Source organism: Myotis brandtii, unplaced genomic scaffold (genome assembly GCF_000412655.1).
Source record: "Myotis brandtii unplaced genomic scaffold, ASM41265v1 scaffold161, whole genome shotgun sequence".
In the NCBI taxonomy this organism is placed as follows: domain Eukaryota; kingdom Metazoa; phylum Chordata; class Mammalia; order Chiroptera; family Vespertilionidae; genus Myotis; species Myotis brandtii.
Window position 1 is genome coordinate 547,527 of NW_005355881.1, and position 8,766 is coordinate 556,292.

At 50.5% G+C, this 8,766-nt stretch overlaps 1 pseudogene; it reads left to right on the forward strand.

The window, feature by feature from the left end:
* Window positions 1-6,988: 6,988 nt before the first annotated feature.
* On the forward strand, window positions 6,989-7,588 carry LOC102261856 (annotated as a pseudogene).
* The last annotated feature ends 1,178 nt before the right edge of the window (window positions 7,589-8,766 follow it).

Sequence of the window (8,766 nt, forward strand, 5' to 3'; positions counted from 1 at the left end):
CTCTCTGGCTTCATTTCTCGTTGCTTTCTTCTTGCCCCTTACATCCCAGTCATGCCAAATGCTTTTAGTTTGCTTATCACACACTGAACTTTTATAATGCCACTCCTGCCCCTTGGAGATCTCCTCCTTCCTTTCTCTTGCTGGAAAACTCCTATTTACCCTTCAAAACCCAGCTTAAGTATCACTGCACCAGTTGGCATTAAGCTCTCTCTCCCACCTCTGCCCTTCACTGGACCTGAAATACACATCCCTTATTGCTTCCCTCTCCCTGCCCCACATGGGTGGCAGAGTCCTTGGCTGTCAGGCCTGATGGAGCCATCAAGGATCATGACCCTTTAAGGAGCAGCAGAGAGGGGCTGGGGAGCTGGGGGGAAAAGGTGAAGGGATTAAGAAGTAAAAACTGGTAGTTGCAAAATAGTCATGGGGCTGTAAAGTACAGCATAGGGAATACAGTCAATAATATTGTAATAACTATGTATGGTGACAGATGGGTACTTGAAATACCAGGGGGATCGTTTTGTAAAGTATATGATTGTCTAACCACTATGCTGTACACCTGAAACTAACACAAAACAATATTGAATGCAAACTATAATTGAAAAATAAAATTAAAAAAAGAAGCAGCAGCAGAGAGGTTACCCTGAGGAGTCTGAGCTCCCCTCCCAGTCCTGGCTCTGGCTCCAACTCTCTGCGTGTTTTGGGATAAGTCCCTGGCTCTCTCTTGGCATTGGTTTTCTATTCTGTGAAGTCAAAGAGAGAGGCAAATTCATAACGACTGAGGACCCTTCCAGTTAGTAGAGTCCAGGAATTCTCTGCTCCATACATACTTCTTCCAACCATTTCTTGCTCTTCCCCTATATGGATGCCATCTGGCCAGCACCCTTATTTGGTACCCAAAACCGCTGGAGCTGGCTTGAACTGGCTCATCAAAGCCAATTATTGGATTTTTCAGGAATTTTCCAAGCCAGTTTTCCAAGCCCTTGAAATTGGCCCTGTTGAGAGTATTTACACCATGAAAATTGGCACACACTACAAATCAGTGCTTCTCCCCTCCCTCCCCCAGAGCCAGTTTACCTCTGCCTGAACCTCCCCAGCCCCACCTCCAGGCCTTCGCTCCTGTGCTGGCCCCTACTTGAGAGGCTCTTGCTATTGGTTATCTCTCCCCACCGCCCAGGTTTCAGGCCCCAACTCACATGTCATCCACTGAAAGCGAGTGCCTCTGACTTCACTTGATAGTCTCCTCACTGTCACCTCCCTCCTCCCCGAATGCTCATTTTCAGTGACAACACAGTTCAATTGGGGAAGAACACACACTGCGGAGCAGACTGATGTGAATGGAAATCCTGCTCTGTGTCCACAAGGCTTTATTCTCGTCAGTGGGGTCTCTGCTCAGGCTCCTTCTTACAGGGGCTTCCCTGGCCACTCAAGTAAAATGACCCCCCCCCACACTCCACCTCACCCTGGACATCGCTCTCTATCTTTTCCCCTGGCTGATTTCTCTTCTTGGCTCTTGACTAGCACTGTCACTTTCACTGATTTGTTAACTTGCCCAATGCCCAGGTCCCCCTCTAGACTGTGAGTTCTGTGAGGGCAGGGATCTTACCTGCCTTGGTCACTGGTGCATCCTCATCTCCTAGAACTGAGCCTGGCACAGGGTAGTTACTCAATCATTTCATTGAATAAATAATTGTATGACCTTGGGCGAGACACACCATCTCCCTGAGTTTCAGTTTCCCCAGCATCCTGCCTGGATGGAGGGGATTCTAGTCGCCTCTCCATCACTAACTCATGTGTCACCTGGGCAAGTCAACCCCGACTGCCTGCACCTCAGTGTTGCCTACCTCTCAGGGGTCAGGTGAGCTGATGAGCTGGAGTGAGGTATCATTTCAATCCCTGGGCTCCATCAGGTCCGTCCTCCCATCCCATCCCCACCTTATTCATTCATCCATTCACTCAGCAAATATTTACTGAGCATCTGCTATGTGCCAGGCCTGAGGGTACAGCAGTGAACACAGAGAGAGAGCCCATGGACTTCCATAACTAGTAAAACAAATAGTACATTAGATGGTGATAGTGCTAAGGAGGCATTTAAAGCGGGAAAGGGGCACAGAATTTCCAAGAAGGAGTCCACGTTTGGGGAAGGGGGTCAGAAAAATATTGCACTACAAGGTAAGACATATAAAGAAAGGCACGAAGGAGGTGGCTCTTTAAAGAAAAAGCCTTTGCCCTAGCCGGTTTGGCTCAGTGGATAGAGCATCAGCCTCTGGACTCAAGGGTCTCGGGTTCGATTCCGGTCAAGGGCACATGTCTGAGTTGCGGGCTTGACCCCCAGTAGGGTGTGTGCAGGAGACAGCCAATCAATGAATCTCGCTCATCATCGATGTTTCTATCTCTCTCTTCCTCTCCCTTCCTCTCTGAAATCAATAAAAATATTTTTTTTTTTTAAAAAAAAGAAAAAGCCGTCCAGGCAGTGGGAACAGCAAGTGCAAAAGCCAGGAGCAGGGGCGGGCCAGGTGTGTTTGAGGAAGAGCCAGGAGGGAGGCAAGTATGTCAGGCTGGGGAGCGCGGAGAGCTGGAGACAAATGATGGAAGGACCAAAAGAAATGACGGCAGGTTCTGTCTCCCCTGTCCTTCCCTGCTGGGAGTGTGGCATACAAAGCTCAAGAGGAGGCTGGGGGACTCCCCTTCCTCCTGCTGTCCCTCCTCCTCCCCTCCCTGGGCTTCTTCTGAGCAAGTGGGTGCCCAGGCTCCCTGCGTATGCCCACAGCTTTGGGGTGGGTCATTTATCTCCTGGTGCCAGGAGTTTCTGGAGCCGGGCACTTCCTCCCCACTCAGCCCCGCTCCCCTGAGTGGCAGAGACAGGTGTGAGGAATTAGCTGTGGGGACTAATGCCGTGACAGGAACCGGCACAAAAGAAGAGGACAGAGTGTAATGTTTATTATGTTTGAAGCAAAGCAAACACGCGGCCTATTTATGTATCTATAGAGAATTAATTGGCGAGCGGCAGCAAGAAGCAGATTATAAATTAGAATCATTTTCGCCAACTGAAACCCATTCATCTTGCTTCAGAATGGGCCTGTCACCTCCTCCTGACTAATTCCTTTTAAATTCATTGCTTTTTCTCACCGGCCCCCCGCAGCTCTCACCTTGAGGCCTGAACCCCACCAGATTGCACCTCCCTCAGGGAAAGGCCACGTTCAAGCTCTGTGCTTTTCGGGGTGCCCACTCTCTGCCCACCCCAGACTCCTGGAGCCCCATCCCCACCCCCGGCCCATCTTGGGTCTGAGTCCCTAGTGCCCTGGTTTTACACTGTTTCCTGTGGCCCAGAGCCTCCCTCAGCTTCTCTCCTGCTCTGGCCCGTCCTGGGAACCTGGCAGGAGGGGAGCCCTGGCAGAGGCCCAGGCTGGGCAGGTGGAAGTGGGCAGCTCGAGGCTGCTGTCCTGGGGGCCCCGGAGCACTGGCCACCGCTGGCTGCTTATAATTCTGGGCTCAGAGCAGGCAGCCTCCAGGGAATCAGAGGAAGCCACGCTGCCCGGTCCCCGGAGGGCCTGGCTCCCTCTCCTCTCACCTGGAGCCCAGGGGGATGAGAGGCTAGCCAGGTGCCAGCGGCTGCCAGGCCTGAGAGTGGTGCCATGACTGTCCTGGGCTATGGCCCAATTCACTCTTCTCTTCCCTCCCACCCAGGCTGCCGACCTTTGAGCTGGAGACTGTAGCTGGAAGGACTATGTTAAGGCATTTGAGGGAATAGGAATACTTAGAACATGAGTCCTCTGGGCTGGGACAGGGAAGTAAACATTAGGGGCCTAATAATGAAAAGTATGAGCCTGGAGTGAGCCCAGCCTAGGTCTGAATTCAGGTAGCCTGCCCTGACTCGAGGTGCAAGGCACCATTATCTCCCTGACCCTCAGTTTCCCTGACTGTGAAGTGGACACGATGCTGACAGTGCTGGTTATCGTGACTTGGTATTCCGCCGGGCTTGTTAAATGTTGTAAATACTTTCATGGTGGTTGGCAAATAGCCAGTGGGTCTAGTGCTCTTTCCTGTGACTACCCCTGTCCCCACTTAGGGGCACCTCCCATCTCTATGACCCAAAACCTCAAGGTCAACCCCCCTGGGGGCCTCAAGGGTCTGCATGTTCTGATGGACCCACACATGCTGTATTGGCTCTTACATATTTTGCACCTACGCCCTGCCTGCACCCCGAAACAGCTTAAATAAGATCCTGGGAATATAGTGCCTGATGTCTACTAGATGCCCAACAGATGCAGGTATTAGTTGCCACTGTTATTAATTTGGACCAGGTTTCTAAGCCTGTAATCCTGGCATCCCAGGCCACCATTCTTTCCTCTGCTTCTCCACCTTAAAAACAGACAATAAATAAACAAGCAATAAACAAATAAACAAACAAAAACCCACCAATAACTTTCAGCCTCCACCAGGAGTCTCCCACTGCTTGCCGCCTGCTAGCCTCGGAGAATCACTGTGCTGAGCCGCCCAGCCTGCCTGAGCTCGGTGCTACGGGACCTGCAGGACCTTGGCCTTTGGGAATCTTGAACCTCAAGGGCAGACCTGGGAGCCCGGAGAGGGCCAGACCCCAGGTTGACTGACCTCTGTGTCTCTCTCCTCCCCAGATGGACTGCAGCTGGGGCCACCAGGGCCCATCATTGAGAAAGAGGGACAGCCTCGGCCCAGTAACTGGCAGGGCCCAGGACCACATGTGACATTCAGGTATTCAGAATAAATAGCCCTGGATCTTCTTGTCAAGTCCCTATCTAAAAAAAGTTCGAGATGTGAATGAAAAAAAAAGAAAAAGATTAGCTCCAAAAGTAATGGCAAAATCTAAATTATTGAGTGTTTAAATATCTACACAACATAGCACTGTGCCAACTAGTCAAGTGCAATCCAGCTCATCTCTCCCATACTCATGCATAAAAGATGTGTGAGGTGGGGGGTTGTCGCATTTTACTGCATGTGGTGTGGTGAGGAGTGGAGTCCCCTCAAACTTCCTTGTCTGCTCCTCACTCACTTTGTGACCTTGGGCAAGTTACAGTCACTCCCTGGGCCTCAGTTTCTTCATCTATCAAATGGGGAGAACCACTGCCTAGCTCTCAGGATTATGCGAGGCTGTTTCCAGATGGCATGGCAAGCCCTTAAGTGCTGGCCTCCTGCTGCGGGAATCCAGTAAGGGGAGAGAGCTTGCCAGAGACTGGCTGGGGTGGACTTGACCTTCAGCTCTGGAGCCCTTTACCAGCTCTTTCCCTTACACAGGGTCATGGACAAGGATGATATTCAAAATGTGTCACAGTCAAGAATGGACACTGGGAACTGGAGCAGGACCCTGGAAGGCCTTGCCGGGTCAGATGTAACCCATTCCTTGCTGGATCCTGAGAAAAGCCAGGGGTTCTGGGAGGAGCTGGGGTCAAGGAGTTGAGGTGAGCCCTCAGGAGACTTGGATGACAGAGAAGCAGCTATTTACCCATCAGAGAGGAAGGATGTCAGCATTTTAACACCTGAAACAGCCCCATCCGTGCGTCCTGTCGCTATATAGCTTATGACTCTTGTGAGTGACATGGGATTTAGAGACCATTAGGTATACACTGACCCTAAGCCCCAGGGATCCTGCTACTGGGTATAAATTCCAGGGAGATGTTTGGCATGGCTCACGGGGACAAGTATGGGGTGCTCATCTCAACATTGTCCGTGGTGGGGAAGCTGGAGGTGACTCCGGTGCCCTCCCAGGGAAGATGTGGGGACACACCATGAAGGTCTGGGCAGCTGTTGATGCAACAGACGTGTACACAGTGATGGTGTCTTTAAAACATGAAATGAAAGGAGTCGGAAACTGATGGGGATTTATAGTATAATACTATTTACGTGGATTCAAAGTGCAGTCAAATGGTGGTTACATGAATCTATATAAGTGTTGAAACAGAGCTGAAGACCAAAAAAAAACCCCACAAAACAACAATCTTCTATATATATAAAAAGCCAGCTACCATAACACCAGAACGACGACCACGACGGGAACGACCAGAGACCAGAACACCATGGCCTCGCCCAAGCTGGCCCGCCCCCCAGGGAGCGGTTAGGGGCACCTCTAGGCAACGCGATAGGGTGCGAATTTGATGGGGAAAGTGGAAGAAATAGGGGGAGGTCTTAAGGGTCTGCGGGGTTGGGGTGCTCGGCCTGGGGTAGGTGTGGGGTGTACTGGGGAAGGAAGAGGAAGACCCGATTGGAAACGGCTCAGCACAGTACCTTTCTCCTTGCGAACCGGGACGGGGGCTGAATGGCGGTTGTTTCACGAGTGCGCTTGGGACCCACATGGTCACGGCAGCGGCAGGACTCCCGACACTTCACTGGTTCCAATAGTAAACAGCTACCAAGGCCAAAACAGGAAAATCCTCTCCAACCAGAGGCCCTGGACGAAGGAAACACACTTAAGGAGGAGCTGCTAGAGCCGGAAGTGTGCGAGCAGAGGATTGTGGGATTGTGAAGGCCGCCATGGCGCCTAGAGGATTGTGGGATTGTGGAGGCCGCCATGGCGCCTAGAGGATTGTGGGATTCTGGAGGAAGCCTGGGCACCTACCGCTAGACCGTGAGCCTGTTACTGCGCATGCACAGAGTCAGCCTAGCGTCCTCAGTCGCCAGTATTTGGAGGTGGCTTCTGGCGGGAAGTTATTGGATTGAGGTTTGCTGTTCCCTTGTGGCAGGAAGATCAGAATTGAAGGTTTCGTTTGTTACCTTGGTTTGAAGCGGAGGAAAATGGGAGAGTGATGAATAAGAAACTTTGGAGATAGATAGTGAAGGGCAGTTTGTCCAGACTGTTGAGAGCTCAGAATTAGAGTTTAATTGGGATAGAAATCCTGCGAATAGCACCTGATGCCTGAAGTCTGAGCTCTCTACTCTTAGGTTTTCCAGTGTAAGCTTTTGGAGGCTCCCTATTAAAACAATCCTGGTTGGGGAGCACTTCCGGCGCCTGACAGTCACCATGAAGTTCAACCCATTCGTGACCTCGGACGCATCAAAAACCGCAAATGCCACTTCAACGCCCCCTCGCACGTGCGCTGCAAGATCATGTCTTCCCCGCTCTCCAAGGAGCTGCGCAGAAGTACAATGTCCGCTCCGTGCCCATCTGCGAGGACAACGAGGTCCAGGTGGTTGAGGACACTACAAAGGTCAGCAACGGCAAGGTAGTGCAGGTGAACAGGAAGAAACATGCCATCTACATGGAGCGGGTGCAGCGTGAGAGGCTACGCACACTGTCCACGTGGGCATTCACCCCCGCAAGGTGGTTACCACCAGGCTACAACTGGACAAAGATCGGGGAAAAATTCTTGAACGCAAAGCCAAATCTCGACAAGTTGGAAAAGAGAAAGGCAAATATAAGGAAGAACTTATTGAGAAAATGCAGGACTAAATGTAGCCTGTTGTGTAACCACGGTGTAGCTGTAGGTTTTTAGCCTGGTGTGTATTCCTTTAAAATTGTTCAAGATGTCTCTGGAATATTTTGTTTCCTTCTTGGTTTGTTATTGATATGTGGCTCTGTATATCTATTGTTGCTGTTTGGATTAATTTTATGAATAAAAATTGGAAATGCTTCTTAATTTAAAAATAAATAAAAATTAAAAATAAAACATTCCTAGTTGGAAAGTGTTTGTATAGAAGCCCATAAGTATTAAGTTTTTGCTGTGTTTACCATGCTTAGCTCTCTGTAAGGAATGTGGAATAATGTTAAATGCCTCATGTTCTCAAGAAGCTTGAATTTAAAAAAAAATAAAGAAGAAATATAAATATTAGAAATAAAAAAAGAAGAAGCTTGAGTTTTAGGGGCAAAATCAGGCAGGCAGGTGAGCGGTTAGGGGCGATCAGGCAGGCAGGTGAGTGGTTAGGAGCTAGTGATTCTGGATTTCGAGAGGAATGTCTGAAAGATCCCAGATTGTGAGAGGGTGCAGGCCAGGCTGAGAGACACCCCCCCCCACTCCGTGCATGAATTTCATGCACCGGGCCTTTAGTGTTACTATAAAAATGCACTTTAAAAAATGCATTCATGCAAAGTTATCCTCATTTGTGAAAACACATATAAACAAAGGACTTCTTGTCACCTTGCCCCTGCAGGAGCTCCCAAGCTAACGCAGGGGACAGACTGAAAAACAACAACAAACGAACAAAACCCTAATTCCAATATCCTCAGAGCTGAGCAAACATATGAGGCACTCTGGGACCACAGAGGAGGGAACAATTTATTCTGCCTGGAGGGCCCCCAGAAAGCTGCCCCTGAAATAAGATTATATGTAATTTGAGTCTTCAACGCTGAGTAAGAGAAGTTTAAGGCATAATACGATCTCCCATCAGAGAGCAGGCAATGCTTTACCCAGGGAATGAAGCTGCAATGGTGGGATTTGAGGGGCCTTTCAGGCTGGGGCACTTCTTGCCTTATCAGCTCCTGGCGGCTGGGCCCTACAGCCCAAGCTGGGGTTGCATCTGCAGGCTGTGAGGCCCACAAGGCTCCCGGGTGCCTGGAAGAAAGGCAGCCCTCCTCCTGTCCCCCTGGGCCCTGCTGGGTCCCACCTCCTGGGTCCTCCCTCTCCCTCTTCCAATCCAATCCATCATCAGCTCTGCCCACCCTTACCTCCAAGTCACTTATTGAATTTGCCTCCTCCTCTCCAACCCCAGCAGCACAGGGCCTGAGCGCAATCCCTGGCCAGCCCTTCCCTGGCCTATCACAAGTCTCCCGTGTCTCCCCCTCAATCCTCCTTCATCCTGTGT